The following is a 17,521-nucleotide window of genomic DNA, read 5'->3' as shown; positions in this document are numbered from 1 at the left end:
AGCAGCCTTTTGTCATAAGGGTGCCAAAAAGATGGAGAACATTGGAAGAGTATGGGTATGATTAATTTCTTTATGCTTGACAATACAAAGGTAGTAAGGAAGGCAGCATACGTCTCTACTACTGTAGCTGAATGACACTGGAAACGGGGCTGGCGCCATATGCATGGTTCTGTCAATCTTGGCTTCCTCAGCATAGGTCTAGTGGCATAAGATAGCCAGGAAACAGCAGTTTTGGCTAAGATGGGGAAGTAAGAAAGCAGGAGGGCTAGCATATGTGCCCAGGAACAAAGGCGTTGTCACTCCAGCAGCCCAGGAGTCATGAGGTATTCAGAGAAGGAATGAAGAAAATGTTGCTCCAGCATTTTCTGCTAAAAGGGCAGAAAATCAGGCTGTGCTCTGGTTTTGGGAGGAAGCAGTCTCACAGTGATGAGAAAAGAGCAGGACAAAATGAGGAAAGGGACACATACAGTCAGTAGTATTCCTGAGCATATTGCAGCCTGGACAGCAACCAGCAATACATTTCAAAAACAAAAGCTGGCTGAGTCATTTGGAAAGTGTAGGCAGATATTCTGGTGGCACACTGAGGGACAAAATTGCTTGAAATAACAATGGGAGATGTAGGCTCATGAGCTAACGACTGCAGATTTTCATGAATGAAAAAATGGATTATGCTTCAGTTCATGATTGCACCAAAGGTGAAGAAGTTTTGCATGGCAGGCAATGGTGGGAGGGGAGAGAAAGGGATGATCTATTCCTCCTCTTTACATGTTTATTACGCTTTGAAGAGGCACCATTGGTGAAACCTCCCTTCCTTCCCAAATTGGGGGTGGACCCTCAATCAGAGTCTGGCCTGCTTTAAAGGGTGAGCTAAGTCACAGAGGAGTAGATGGGAATGCCAATACACTGATGATTCAGGGGAAGTTCATTTTGCAGTGGGCTCTTGAGTTCTCTTGACAGAGAACCACAAAGTGCTTCTTGTGTCAAGTACCAGAAAACTTCCTGGTTTTAAGGTGGACAGTGTGCCAGGTAATAGCAATAGGAGTTACAACCTATCAAGGGATAGCGAAAAAAATAATTGTCACATAGACACATAGAGGGAAGGTTTTGTTCATCCTTAAGACCAGTAAGTATTAAGAGGACCAGTGAATTGTGGTTGATCACCACTTGTCCTCTCACTGTAGATATAAATTCCATTCTATTCTTGCAGAGTAGCCAGAGATGACAGAATGGATCCTCTGTTATGCTCTGTGAGATACTGTTCCTTTGACTAAACATCTTAGTTCATATATTTCTATGGTTGTAGATCATGGCTTACAGAAGATATTACTTAATATTTTGACTACTACTGATAAACCCCATGTGATTTTAATCTACTGATATTCAAGTTCTAAGGCCAGGCACAGTGTTTGCTCAGCAGTCTTCAATACAGATGAGCCCAATGCTAGAATTAACAAATTCAAAAGGCTGCTTGAAGTCACATCCTAATGACTTTCTATTTGTTGTGCAGTGTAGTGGAATTGTGGCTGGACCTCTGATATTTACAGGGCAGCAGAAAAGAAGACAAGTCGTATTGTTTGAATACACAGGGAGCCCAAGGACAAATTCCTCACTCTTATCACAGAATATTCTGAGTTGAAAGGGACCCACAAGGATCACCAAGTCCAACTCTTAAGTGAATGGCCCATACAAGAGATTGAACTCATGATCTGGGTGTTATTAGCATCAGGTTTTAACCAACTGAGCTAATCTCAGGGTTATTGCTGAGAATAGACAGTTGCCCTCAATTAGCAAGCATATGAAATCCTTCAGTTTTGCTGCAGTGGGTAGTAACACTAGGTGTAGTACATGTTACAGCAGTGGTCTGGGTCATTTCAGAGTTGAAAAGCCAGACTGTCACAGAAGAAAAGCTGTATGTTTTACAGAGTCCTTACAAGATGTGAGTGGGCAGTCTGAGCCTGAAGGCTTCTCATAAAAGGCCACATGAGCTGGGACTGTGAACTGAGTTTCAAGTTTAATTCTGAGAATGTGGGTTGTGGGGAAGCACCCTTTACACACAGCTGTGGGGGAGCTTACAATAACTTGTAAGACTAATAATAGTTGTGTTGGAATCTTGTGTTCTTCATTGTTTCAAACAAAAAGCAGAAGACTAAGAATGAAATAAGGACTGTACTGTTTGACCATAATTACTAATCACAGCAGAATTACTGTTGAAAGAGCAAGACAACAGCTTTGGGATGCAGCCCAAAGACACATGATCTTAGAGACCACAGTTATGGCTGAAAAACCAAGGGTACCAAAAAATTGGGGGAGTTTAATGGTTGTTACTGGGTAGGGAGAATAGCAGGCAAGGTAGAAGGTATAAAAATACAATAAGAATACAGATTTGTTAATTTAGGCTAGGTATCATTATTAGAATTTTATGAAATGTTTTAACCACTCATGCCAACTGTTTGAACCTGGTGATTATGCTCAGCTCCATCTTGAAGTTGTCAGCATGCACAAGCCTTCATATTTTTCCACTACTAATTTAAGCAATATGAAAGCAGAGAGGATTTTAGACTGCATCAATACCTCTCCTACAGATATATCTAAACAAAACCTGTGCTTCATGCCCATGTGAAAAGAAACTAGAGGCAGGGAAGTGCTATGTTTTTGATGATATAAAGTGTATGAGGAAAAGTGGGACTTCTGTCCCTTATTCTATGTCATTGACATCATTCTCAGGTCCCACACTATTTAATACAACCTCTTTAACTACCCCCTGCCTTCCTATTCTTTGAGATTGTTCCCTGAGTCTATGGACCACCCCTGCAAAATGTCTGCAAAATATCTGTTGAATTAATTTACTCCATTACTTTGGGCTCTATCTGTTCTGGTGGTCACTCAGGACAGGAGAGGTGGTGCGTTGCTTGGAGTTACTGGGCACTAAAGCCAGCTGCCAGCTTAGATTGGGTCACTGCTGCACTGTAACTGCTTTTTGTAAGGCTTCTCCTCCATTGGTTCAGGTGGTTTCTGCTGTACTAATGCCTGTACCACACAACTCAAATCATAGCTTACGACAATTAAAAGGTATATGCATTACAATCTCCACCTCTGGTCCTTTTGGGCCAGGTTATAGGGTTTAACATTGCAATGAACTCCTCCCCTTGTCCCCAGCCTGGCTGACAACAAGGGGTTCCTGCTAGAGTCCACCATTATTATAATCCACATCATAGTTCTCCATGGGCTGCTTCACCATGGTCTTCACGATGGGCTGCAAGGGAATCTTTGCTTCCCCTGCTCCAGCAGACAGTCCTCCTTGAACTTCTCCAATGTGGGTCCTTCCCATGGGCTGCAGTTCTTCACAAACTGCTCCAGCATAGGTCCCCTGTGAGGTCATAAGCCCTGCCAGCTTGCTCCATCACTGGCATCTCATGGGTCATAGCCTTCTTCAGGCATCCACTTGGGTCCTCCATGGGCTGCCAGTCTCTGCTCCATCCTGGACTCATTCATGTCACAGTCCATTCAAGTCCACACTGGAGTTCCAACCTATCTGGTACTGCAGGACAGGAACAGCAGCAACACCCTGGCCATCTGCCAACCCAGGGGCATCACAATGGCTGTTATCAAACTGTTCTTACCACAGTACAGTGAGGTGAGAAGCAGTACAGAAGCAAGCTACAAAACCAAAAAACAATCACTAATGAGCACTAGACTAATATATGGTCAGGCAAGCAAGCTCCATGGCAAACACAGGGGCCTGCTGATTACTAGATAAACAACACTAACAGCTATAATATTCAGTCTAGCACACCCCAATCAAATCTGTCATTATCCCAAACCCTCTGGGCCCCACACTGGGGGCCAAATAGGACTGTCATGGTTTAACCCCAGCTAGCCACGAAGCACCACACTCACTCTGCCACCAGTAGGATTGGGGACAGAATTGGAAGGGTAAAAGCCAGAAAACTCGTGGGTTGACATAAAGACAGTTTAATACAGAAAGCAAAAGCCACACACACAAGCAAAGCAAAACAAGGAATTAATTCATTGCTTCCCATGGGCAGACAGGTGTTCAGCCATCCCCAGGAGAGCAGGGCCCCATCACACGTAGCGGTTACTTGGTAAGACAAACACCATCAGTCCAAATATCCCCTCCCTCCACTTTATATACTGAGCATAATGTCATATGATATGTAATATCCCTGTGGTCTGTTTGGCTCACCTGTGTCTCCTCCCAACTTCCCATGCACTCCCAATTTCCTTGCTAGCATGGCAGTAAGAAAAGCAGAAGAGGCCTTGGCTCTGTGTAAGCACTGCTCAGCAACAACAAAAATATCTCTATTATCATCACTGTATTCAGCATAAATCCAAGACAGAGTCCCATACTAGCCACTGTGAAGAAAGTTAAGCCTACCCTAGTCAAACCAGCACACAAGACATGTGCTTCATGCCCATGTTAAAAGAAAATAGAGGCAGGGAAGTGCTGTTTTTGATGATATAAAGTGTATACAGGAAAGTGAGATATATGTTCCAAATTATACTTTTGCCATGGAATTAGCAGCAGAGCCACCATAGGATTCAGCCTGCCCTGCCACTGCTCCTCCCCCCCTGCCCCGCCCCATCTTCTAGTCTGCTAAGAAACTTGCAGAGTTCTTAGCCAGCAACAAATTGCTGACACTTATGGTCCCCACCTATACATTCTCCCAAAGTAGGCAGTTTTCTTCTGTTTTTCCATTTTAGTGTGCAATGTTGCCTGTATCTTGCAGCGCCATGCAAAGCCCAAATGCTGCCCCAGGAACTGCCATTGTCATCCTGGCAGCATGGGTCAGGGTACATGGGGTCTTTCAATCACACTCGCAGGATTAGCCTCTTCGAATGGGGCGAGCTTTCTTGGGGATTTCTTTGTGGCCTTCTAAGACTGGGGCATAGTCCTCCTTCATGTTCTAATTTGCTAGTGTTCCTCTATGCTTTCGAGGTTAGGAGGAGCACTCTCCTAGATTGCTATTATTACTGCTGCTATTACACTAATTGAACAGTATAAAATCTGTAGACAGTGGTCTTGCAACAGTGTCACATACCATTCAATCAGGAAAAACAGAAAAGATGTACACAGTTCAGTGTTTAGGAAGGAAGAGAATAGCAGTGTACTGCTCCAGCACTAGAATGACTGTACTACTTTCACCGCCGCACAGTTCAACCCTACAGCTACAGCCTCATGCTGTGTGCCTCCCGAGAGACATACAGGACTAATTTAACATCATATCTTGTTGTCTTGAGGACCTTTGGTAAGAAGACTGAAGTTTTAGGGGTTTTTTCCTATTTTTTCACCAGTTCCCCTGTGGCTTTGTTTGAGCTGTTAAAGTTAAAAGTTGTTAAAGCTGTTAAATTATTAAATGCATTTGCATAGGTTCGTTGTTATAACAGTTTTGTTCAAGTAACGTGTTTAGAGTTTTCAAACATCCCAACTCTTTGTTAATTAACACATTCAAACATTCTCAAAATATTTTTTTATCCCAGAAAAATGTGCATAATGTCAGCAAAAATGAAAAAAATTGCATTATGATTATGATTGCTCTAGCCAATATCATTCAAGAAATAGGACTGCAAAATGCTCCAGAAAAAATTCAACAGACCCAACCATGGAACAAATCTCCGATAGAGAGGACTACACAGAAAAGGATCATCCCTAAACCTTCAACTTTGAGGTAAAAGACACTACAACATGAAATACTTACTGCTATTGCTTCAAATTATTAACCAACTTCGACCAATCCTGGACATAACTACTAAAAAACTGCAGATTCACCTGACCCTCACACTTGTTCCTGTCCATTTTCCATCGAAGACTGACTGAACTGTTATTAACATGTTTGCTAAGATTGTTTTTAAAGGTAAAGAATAGCTGCAAGAGAGAAATGAACAAAAGCCTGAAGACTGCATTCCAGAAATCAGAGACAGTGTGGACTGATTTCTCACCGAGAATACTGTATTTCAAGCTGTGTGAGCAGATTGTAATCATAACCTATCTATTTTAGGCACAGACTATGATCAGAAATTGAAAATTTACCTTCAATAGCTATGCTTTACTGCCATTCACAGATCACTCACATAACTAAATTTAGCTATATGAAATATATACATATCACCACACTCACCCACAGGACAAGCAATAATAGAGAGAGCACACCACACATTAAGAAAAATATTATAAAAACAACAAAAAAAGGGGGGGAGAAAATATGGGTCTCTTTTATGTGTTGAACTTACATTAACTTTTCCTCAAAACAAGAACGAGCACCAGAGACAACAATTAATGGAGGTGAGCTAGAGGATACACACAGCTAATGACTACTAGAAAACATAAAACGAATGGTTAAAAAGCAGGGACATAATAAAAGATTTAAGTATGCATGTGTGAGGAGATAATGAAAAGGTGGCCACCTTGCTGTGAATGAGAAAAGCTGTGTGGAGATATGTAATGTGTGGGAAACTCAAATGCACTTTACGGCAAAGGTGCCTTAAAAACATAAATGCTACCTCGGTCACATAGACATATGGGAGATAACTGATAACAAGACATACAACTCAGAGAAAACCTTTCTCTTGAAATAAAGTTCTATAGACATATCATGGAGATAACTGAAAATAAGCCCTTGAAATAAAGGTCTATAAAAATCCTCAGAGAAATAAAACTGATGCCTCTACCCAGATACACACAAAACCCCAGAAGGAAGGTTCTAACTAAATTTGCTTATTACAAGTTCTAAAGGTTGCACTGTTTATGGAGTTATAGAAGTTGTGCTGTTAGTAGAGTTATATAATCAGTTTTAATAAAGGCCTTACCACATTAGGCCCTGATTATAAAAACAGTTAAGATAAGTTTAGGAAAAAAAGTTAAGAATTGTTATGTCACTTGTTATAATGTTAAAAATTATTCTATCACTTGTTAAAATTATAATAGAGAGAGGGGAGATGTGGCAGTTAGGTCACAGGAACGGTGCCAAAAGGCATCCTGAGAAATGTAGTTCCTGGTACTCTGTTGCACACGCTCCGTGGAATACTTGTATATGATTGGTTAAACATCGTTTGTTACTTTTTGAACCTCATATATAAGGTGGTGTTGTTCCCAATAAAGTTGATTCAGGTGCCTGCCACCCCAGGAGTCAGAGTGCGTGCCCACAGTGCCATCAAATGATGTCAGTCATAAGCCAGATAGGTGGATAAAATCCACCCAGAAGAGGCAAAATGAAACAAGCCAACATGGAGAGAGTTATTTTTCAGTTATGGCCAAGAATTGATGAAGCTGGCATGTTCTAATTAAATTAGCCTGGTATCTCCAGGTAAAGTAACAGGGTTTGGCTGTAGGAAAGTTAAATAGAAACAGGAAAAATGGTACAAGGGCTGACCTGATAGACTGCATACAAAGAGAGAGTGGTATGTCTGTGTTGAGTTGTTATGGAACAATGGCATGCAGTGGACAGATCTAGAAACAGATACAAATAGTTAATGTACTAGCAGAAAAAAGAAGCAGCAGGTAACACCAGTAGATGTAGGCAGTGAGCCCCTCTGGTTCCAGCCATACTCTATGGGAGCAACTCTACTGTTTGATTTTCATCAAAAAGTCATATAAAAAAATAAGTTCCAGAGGTCAGCTGTGGCTCAGGGTAAAAGGACACCGAGGAAAGCTGAAAAAGATCTTTTGCCTTCCAAAAAAAGCGATGTAATCTACATATTTCAGGAATACCAGAGGAAGGGCATAGATGTAACTCTGCAACTCTTCTCACTCTTTTCCCTGCCCTCACTCAGATCAAGGCTGCATCTACTCCCTGATTTTTCCAGGTTTCCTAGTCTCTCAGCTAGACAGGAAGTTACCCATTTCTGTCCATTCAAGCCCAAACACATTCTGTATACTTATGATAATTTGTTCCTCCCTGTCTAATTCTATGTAATATTTCTTGTAGACAATTTATTTCACCGGTGTTCTATTTGTGTCTTGTCCAATTGTGAGGACATGTCTTCTTCACAAAGTTTGTGTTTAAAGGAGGACCGTGCAGCAGTTTCTGAGCTAATTGAGCTATTTCTGACACCTTTCCCTGATATGACTTGCTGTTGCCTGTTTCCCTGGCTTTGACAGGATGAACAACCAACTCTTATTGTAAACCAAAAGGAATTATAACTAGATTCATGTATCAGAGTGTATATATAAGCACTTTATACAGTATACACACTTTATAAACTATATACATATATATTACATAACAAATTCTACAGTAACAGTAATTTAATATATTTAAGCCTCTAATATTTAAAGGAAAAATGTATTCTTATGTTGCAGAGTGTGACTTGAAAAAGTGGAAAGTGCTTTTTACAAGATCACTGTACATCTAGAGAATTTTAAGATTTTTAACAGTAAAGTTTTAACTACATTATCTATACTTTTAAATTTTGGAACAATTTGTCACAGACGTGATTCCCCCCACTACATTCTTACACAAGGGTATAACCAGCCAAAATAAAGTACATTCTGCAAGTATTTCTTGTTCTGTTTAGGATGCTGTCCTAAGTGATTGCCAGTCAAAGCATCTTTTGCCAGTATAGACTCTATCTCTACCAGGAAGAACTGATTGAGAAAGCTCTCTGGACACACAGATTAGAAAGAATAAAATCTAAATTCTCTTTCACTATGCTCCCCTTGCATCCCTCCAGTTTAGACAAAATTAATCTGGTTCCAGAAGTTTTAAAATAATTGTTAAAGAAACAATTCCCAAATAAAACCAAAAAATTAACACTAGGTAGATGAAAGCATAAATCAAAATGATAGTTTCTTGTTAGGTGCAAAAATGGTTACAGACTTCAAAGAAAATGAAAAGTAGCAGGAATAGGGACAGCTGTACATATTTTTAAATGCATGAAGCTTAAGCTTACAGGGGAATTTACTGGATTTTGAGCAGCCTGATGTACTTCAGAAGCTTTTAATGTCCCCCAGGACTGAGCCAATAGCTCTTTATCTGGTGCTGGGATCAAATCAGTGGTTTGCTTGTAGATTAATTGCTCTTTAGTACCCTATAATATCCACATGCAAAACTAGTTTTATATGGTAATCTGGTAATCTCTGGCTCTTATTAATAGAAAATAGTCTAACTTTCTTATTCTGAGCCAATTTCTTAATTTCCTGGAACAAATATTTTGATGAGTCTTTTCTGCACTCATTTAAATATGGAGGCACCAATTCCTGCATTTTGAATTCTGATAGCAATACTGCTTTATCTTATGCCACATGCTATTATTGCCACATCAAAAACTTATTTTTAAGCTCCACCACAACTTCACATAACATTCCTTTAAATTACTGTGCTCACCTGAGAAATTTCACTTGTTACTCATTCTACCCATTGATATGCCTTTACTTTTTAATGACTATTTTTACAATCCTAGCAAGCAAATATTTTCTTTACTGTGCAACAGAAAGCAGATTACATTTCAGCTGACCACATGGTAAAAACAGTGTTGATAACACAAGGATGTTTTAATTATTGCTGAAGCAGTGCCTACACAGCATCAAGGTTTTTTCTGCTTCCAGTGAGGAGACTGGGGATGCACAAGAAGTTGGGAGGGACACAGCTAGGACAGCTGACCCCAACGGACCACAGGGATATTCCATACTATATGGCATCATGCTCAGCATATAAAGCTGGAGAAAGTGGAAGAAAGCAGGGGATATTGAGAGTGATGGTACTTGTCTTTCCAAGTGATTGTTACACAGGATGTAGCCCTGCTTTCCTGGACTTGGCTGAACACCTTCTGCCGGTTGGAAGTTGGGAATGAATTTCAAAAGAAACTTCTTTGCCTTGGTGACAGAACAGCAGTTTTCATCAATTTTCTCAAAATATAACAACAGTAGAGTTGTATAAGAGATGGCAGCTTGATCATAACACCTGGCTTTACTGGAAAGAAAGATACTCGAGGATGGGAGAAACAAAGCAAGACTGTTCAGGTGGTGATTGTATGGTCCCAGTCCTAACAAATGCAAAATATATGGGTGTCTACACTAAGAGCTTTAAGATTGTTTTATTTAGTTATTTAATAGGATAAGGATAGATGCTGTGGATTCAAAAACATTCAGTTGATACTAGTATTTTGTAGCTTGTTCTTTCCTAATTCTGGATATAGTTGTCATAGGTCTTTAATTTTACTAGGCATTAGTAGACTCATTAATTTCAAATGAAAGATGAAATACACAAGTATTCAATACTTATTTTTTGCACTAACTTTTGATTTGGCTTCCTTTTTCTGCTAGCAAATTATTTTCTTGTTAATGCTTAAGTCTTTTGCTAGCATTGTCCAAGTTGCACACTGGCCTTAATTGAATCCCATTTCTAGAAGCTTCTATGCAAGCTGGTGGGCAGCATATATGACTTTATCATAATTTTGTTCATTAAATTACAGCTGATTTCAATTATATTAGCTTTGGTTGATTTATTTCTAGTTCCATATTCCTTACAACTCTAGTGGCATCTTAAACAAAAAATGTATTAATTTTATTCTTTCTTTTCTTCACCCTTTCCCTATAGTTCTAGTCCTTCTATTAACATTCATTAATTTATTCTGCTGAAACATTTAATAAGGTACCATTGTATGGACTTAAAAAGCACAAATGCCTGTTTCGATCACTGTCAAGAAGGAACTTGCCACCACAGCAGGAACTTGAGATAAGCACAGAAGAGAGGAATTTGTGAGAGGAAGGCACTAATTCCAGGCCTGGCAAGGTGAGATCTGGTTAGCACAACCTGGTTAATGCATCCAGACAAAAATTCCCACTTTAGAAAGGAAGCTACTACTCATACACATATCACCCCAAGTTATGGGAAGAACATCTACGACCACTGCATGGATACCCAGAACTTGCACTGTATAAAGGTGGTAGAAGAACAATTCTGGGACACCCCCCCCACCAGGTGGGGGGGGTGTCCCAGAATCACAGGGTGAAGAAGGAGTGACAGGACACTGCTGGATCCACTGGTGGTGACTATCTTCTGCTTGATCTCTCACTCTCTCTCTCTCCACTCTCCTTTTCTATTTCTTTCTATTGCTCTACCTCACAATTACTGTTAAATAAAATCGGTATTATTGACTCCAGCATATGGCCTTAATTCAGGCAGAGGCGTCTCTCATTAATTGGATCATAACAACCGTCATTGTGTCATGATAATATACCTTGGCAGCTTAGATGTAAAAATACGACAGCATCATCCATCTTTTTTATCAGTGACACTTCTGAGAAGCTCTTCTGGTAATCCACATTTGCTAAGACTTTCAGACTAAAACCAATAAGCTACAGAAAATTATACATTTTTCCTTTCAAGCCCATTATTTTTAAGATAACACCACCAAGTAAACACACAAAAATAATTTCATTTATTAGTTTCACTGTAGCACACTTTTAGGAATAATGGACAAGGCAGAGAGCACTCTAACCCCTGTGTAGGAGACAATTACCAGCCAGAACAAAAGTTGCTTTTTACGTAACTGCATAAAAAAAAATAAAAATAGAAAAGATAAAAACCATGAGCATTCTAGTTCCCATTTGAGAACTAATAACCTAGAACTCTCTTGGCTATATGCATTTAGGGACCAGACTCTCCATACCCATGACTTTGACTTGAGAAAACAACTATCATGTGAGCTGTATAGTTAGGTAAAACAATGCCCTTCTGTTTATGCAGCAAAAATTCAAAACTTAAAAAAGGTGAAAACTTGAAAGTTCAAAATTAAACATAATTTCCTTGACTGAGGTAATTTTCTTGGCTGCAAACCAGGTGATATTTCATGAAGACTTACAAGGCCTTGCTCAGCCCCCAACCCTTCTATACAGTTTTCTGAACTTCCATTTAAAGACAGTTCAAGATGTAGTGTCCTAAATGATGGTGCAACTCAAACCAGGACTTGCCTTTACATTACAGCATAGGCTTTATTCCTGCATGGTAAAACTAGCTGATGTTGAGAGCTTATCTCTAAAGAAAGGCTGTGAGAACAGGTTGTTGTAGACATGTAAACAGTTTTTCTAAAATCAATTAGCATCTCTTAGTTAGCTTCCAGCACACAGTCTCTAGATAAGTGTGATCAAAGTCCACGTAGCAGGCACAACCTAACCTGTTTTCCTGGAATCCACCATAGCTATGTTTGTCACTGAATTAGAGTTAAATTAAAAACAAAAAGAAATCTCTTCTAAAACCTGGCTCTTGTTTCTGTGCTCTGGGTCGCCAAAAGACGCCATTTCAGCAACAGTTTCCTCTCTGCTTCAAACTTCAAAAAATTCCCCATGGTTCTTAGTTGGAAAGGTGCTAGTTAAGCATGTTTTACTTCATTGGGCTATTCTGATAGGTACTGTCCAACTGTACTCTGTAGGGGGTGTATCCCAGGAGCAGAGAAATCAGGGGACATGCGCAGGGACAGACAACCCGATTGGTTAAGAAGGTCACATGGCTTTAGGGGATATAAGGAAGCGCTGAATTCAAATAAAGCCTCTTTGTTCTGCATCTGAGAGGAGCGTGCATCATTCTTTATCATATAAAGATCCCCCATGCTATAGTACTCCACTGTATATGATAGTATACAACAGTATGGGGACACTGAGGCATGATAAAAAAAAAAGATCCACAGAGACTACATATTCTCAACTACTGTGGAAATTATTTTTTCTAATAAACAGATAATAGTTTTTCACTTATTTAGTTGAACACAATTCTACAAAGGGAATAGTTATGCTAATTAATATTTCAGCATGACAAAGTGTATTATAATTTTAGTCAATATTCAAATTTGAAGCTGTAACTTATTGTAGCCATTTATTATAGGTTACAGAAAGTCCTTATTTAGATTAACAGTTTTCTATTGGTTTGCAAGCTCATTAAGTTGGCTAGCTTCCTTGATACATAAAAGATATTTGCTCTCTTTATTGAGAAATAATTGGGCAGTTTGCTACTGCAGTTCATAGAACTTCTGATTCCATCTTTGTTTTACAACACTCCAATAATGAGAAAAAATATGTTGGCAGAGAAGCATAGGGAAATTAAAAGGAAGATAAACTATAACTAACATCTGAGAGCTTTAATTTCAACATTTTGGAAGCAATTTATGTATTTTTAATGTAAAACTGATAGGTTTACTGTGTCGCTTCTAACTATACCTATGAAGTCTCTATATAGGTGAAATATTCTCAGCTGATAGTGATGGACAAGTTACAAGGTAATGTTCAACTAAGATGAATCCTTGATACCGGCATAATTTATGGAGGGATTATGATTATGAAGCTGATTACAAAAAATACTCCAATATTTCAAAGACTCAATTATAAACAATAATGAACATTATTGGCCATGAACATGAAGGCCATGTTCCTTGGCATTTAATACAACACATGGGAGGGATTCAGGTGTCTGTGTCCAAGATGGCAATAGAGATGACGTACTTCCCTTATAACACTACTGCTGACACTAAAGCTAACACTACCTTGCTTGATCAATCATTATCTAATTTTCAATTTGAAAAATTCCTTAGTGTTGGAATTAGAGCACCTTCAGACATGAAGAATTAGCATGCTTGTGTAGATTCACTGCCCTTCAGACAAAGCAGAGAAGCACCCAATTTTGCCTATGTCCTCTGAGGAGCCTCATTCAGCAGACATTAAAAAATATGGCATATAACAGTCAAAAGTTAGTTAATTAAAAAGAGAAGGTGAAGCGCCTAGTTTTTTCATAATAACCTGTTACTTGGAGTACTACAAGTGGATTCCAAACATTTATTGCCTGAGGGGATTCAACGTGCCATTGCCCATGTCCCAAAATAATATTCTTAATGAGTATGCAAAAAGCTACTCCCCACCCTTTCTACTGAAAATGTAGTGCTGTCCAGCAGAGAACTCACTCTTCCAAGGAGTGCATATCAGGGAACCAGGTAGTGTTGCTGCTCAGTGAGGGGTTCTCATGGGACAGAAGTGACTCCTAGCATTGAGTTGAGCATAGTTTCCCTTCAGAAGAAAAGCAATGCAATTGGATTATGCAGTGACTTTTTATCTGACAAGTAAAAATTCTGTCAGCAGAATAATAAAGTTAAAGCAAAGTAGTATCAAAACAAAGGTAATATGCTATTGTATTATCCTAATGTTTTTACCCACCACTCGTTTGACATTAAGGAACTCTTTACCTTTTTTTTTTAATATGGTTCTACATTCTCCTCACTTATTTGGCATTATGAAACTAGTTTCACAAGTCATTCAAATTTTGGCAATGATTAACCTACAATCCTTATGTTGCAAGTCAGTATCAACTGTGTCTACCAGATGCCATTGAGAGAGAGGAGAAACTATTAATTTTGGCAGAGGACAACTTCATGAGATATAGTTGTTTTAAATACTTTCATGATGTTTTCTCTCCCCAAGTGTAGTGGTTCAGCGACGACAATGAGGAACAGCTGTATGTGAAAGTTATGCTAGTGTAAGCAAACATTGGTTTTCCTACCTTCATCCCACAGAGAGGTTTGCAGTGCAGGGTTTTGTGGTTTTTTTCCTGTTTTAATTAATATACTTTTAGTGTTTCCTAGATGGCATGGCAAACTATAGGAGGTAGGTTTCATGATGTCCCCATACCACACAATACTGGCACGGAGAGGCAAAAGTAGAAAGGAGAGAGCAGAAGCAGATGCTGAAGGCAACAGATACTATACCAAGCTTTCTAGTTTCCTTCTCTGTTTTTTTGTTTTGTTAAAAAGCAGATTATGTTCTGCCTAGTTGATGTGGGCTAGTGGTTGCATTTGTACAAAATCAGAAAGTAGTGTGTGATCTCTGGAGGTCATTTAGTGCAGCTTCTTACCCTAAGAGCAAATTTTCAAGGGTAGATCAAGTTACTCACGGCCTCATTCAGACAAGCATCAAGAAACAGGCCTGACTGCTCCCTTTGGGGAAAGCAAATGCACAATGACAAAGGCTAGCAGGGCAGGAGCTTCTCTAGCCAGACACTGGTTCCACAGTGCCCAAGTGAGGCAAGCAGGCAAAGTTCTGGATCAACAAAGCTCACGATGAAGCATAGCTGTGATGAAACTTGAAGAAAGTACCTATGGCATAGATCACACAGGGACAGAAGGCCCAGGCCTGAACTTAAAGGGAGTCCATTGATGCAGGGGCAGTGTGAAGGTAGAAGTGTCTCAGGTGTCTTGTTTTAGATCCTAACAATATTAATTGTTAGCATTAATTTTAGCCTTTTTCTATTCTTGGTATATAAACTAGCTTCTTTCACAGATCTTCATGTGTTCTTGTTTTTAGTTTATTCAGGGGGGATGTTAATAGAATATTCAGAATATTCAGCCCTCAAATCCATTTTTGTTAACAAGAGGAATGACTTCTAAAGCTCCATCTGGATGTATCTGTTTGAATTGATGCTGTACCCGCTGCTTTCCTTTCTTGCCAAACAGCATTATGGTGATGCAGAGCTCTGTTTTCAGGGAACAACACAGACTGAAAGCTTTTCCTTTTTTATTTTTTTTAAATAAAACATTAATGTAATGAATGCCATGCTTTTTAGATACAGATCTATATAATGTTTTAGTCTTATTCTACTTATGCTCTATTTTTATTTCTTATTCCAAGAAGCGTACCATCAGAGTAGTCAGTTGTTAAAGGTGGCATGCACCACACCACTACTTATGCTATTTCAAAGAAAGTGACAATAAATAAACGTAAGAAGTGAGTTACTTTTCCCACTCCCAGGTCCTCATAGTGCAATAACTGTTAGAGAGGCTCACAAAACACAGCTCTCATATTACAGGGTGTCCCTGTAATGAGGGACAACCCACAACCCCATGCTGAACTGTGCCTATTTTTCAATCAGATGGTTCTCCATGGTTATGACAGAAGACAGTTGGAAGAGGAAGTGCTGCCTCTGTTCACTCAAAAGTTGTTTGGTCCAAAGCTTCTCTTTCTTTGGCTCTTAGCTACTTTAGACAAAAAAAATGTAACAGGTTGGAGTAAAATGAAGGCTGCCGTTCTAATTTCTCCCCACTCAATCTTTTGTGCATGCAGTACAATACTGCATGCACAAAAGCTGATCAATAGCTGATCATCTGTTACTTTACAGATGATGAGCCATTGAAAATTTTCTTCTCAATACTCATACATGACCTCATACCTTATACATTGCATTTTGCTGCATGGTTTAGGAATGGTATTGCCTATTTAGTACTTCCATTAAAGAGAAAACACAAGCTGCTCCCCTCCTCCTCTGCTGGGAGATACAAAAGGCAGAGATTACTGGTTGAGATAAGAACAATTTACTGAAAACAGCAACGAGATAAAAGAACAATGAGCAGTGACAGCAACAATACTAATAAAAAAGATTTACAAAAAGTGGGTGATTTGCATGCAAAAATGCTCACCAAATCAGGGATAATGAAAAACAATAGCAGATAGCTCGGGCCACTATGCTTTTTTCCTTGACTGCAAGCCATGCTCACCTGCTTTTCAGAGTCCCTTACTTGTGCCCCCCAGCAATGAGGTGAGGTTGTACAGAATAAACTAGCCACGCTCACAAGGCTCCAGGCTCCGCCCCTCACAGCTACGGCAAAAAAAAATAACTCTGTCACGGCCAAAAATAATAATAAAAAAATAATTTTCGTTTGAAAAAGAAATTATTATTTTGTGTATATGTTTCAAAATTACATTTACTATTCTACTTCACTGTTGTATCTAGTTCCTTCACACTATTAATTTGGTAATAGTCTGTACCATAACAAAATGAGCTTTAACATTAAAAATTCCCCCAGACATCCTTGCCTCTACAGGTAACACCATTAATATTGCAAAATGCTGTCATTAGCAAAGACACCATTCCAGTTGCTTTCTTAAGCTCCAAAAAAGGATGAAGAAACTCCTTTCTCATGCAGCCACTATTCTCATTACTGTAGTGACACTATGGTTTAAATAGGGGTGGAACTGGAAGTCCATACCAAGTATCGAATGCATCTCTCTTTTTCTTGCTGCCCCACTGTCTCCACATCTGCCACTTCACTGCCATCTTTGATGGCCAGAATCACTTTCCCTACCCGTTTCTCTGAAGACCTCTATGTAGTGGGACAGGCTGTAGTGTTAGGTAGAAATCATATATCCCACTGAGGCACTGGACCCACAAAACCACCAGAATGTCCTTCCAAAAGGCATAGATACAGACAGACGTGAATAGAGTCTTTACGCTCTATTCTAGCACTTTGCTGGGAATGTAGAATAGCAGGAGACAAGAAAAATGCCCTTCGCTTCTAAGTCCATTTTCTTTACTTTTGCAGTGGAGATGCTACAACACAACCTCCCCTGGGAAGGAAGTCTGAGATAACCAGGAACTACAGCTCATCACTAGTGCTATATCATTAACATTTAATTTGATACACTGCTCATCCATTGATTCTTTGAATCTGCTTTACTTCAGGTCAGAATTTACATGCTGACTCCAACCTGAATCACAGGACCTTCACCTGTCCTCTGCAAAGCATAGCTGCT

This window comes from Manacus vitellinus, unplaced genomic scaffold, assembly GCF_001715985.3.
Source record: "Manacus vitellinus isolate BGI_N305 unplaced genomic scaffold, ASM171598v3 scaffold_55_pilon, whole genome shotgun sequence".
Taxonomy (NCBI): domain Eukaryota; kingdom Metazoa; phylum Chordata; class Aves; order Passeriformes; family Pipridae; genus Manacus; species Manacus vitellinus.
Note: the sequence above shows the minus strand (reverse complement) of the source record.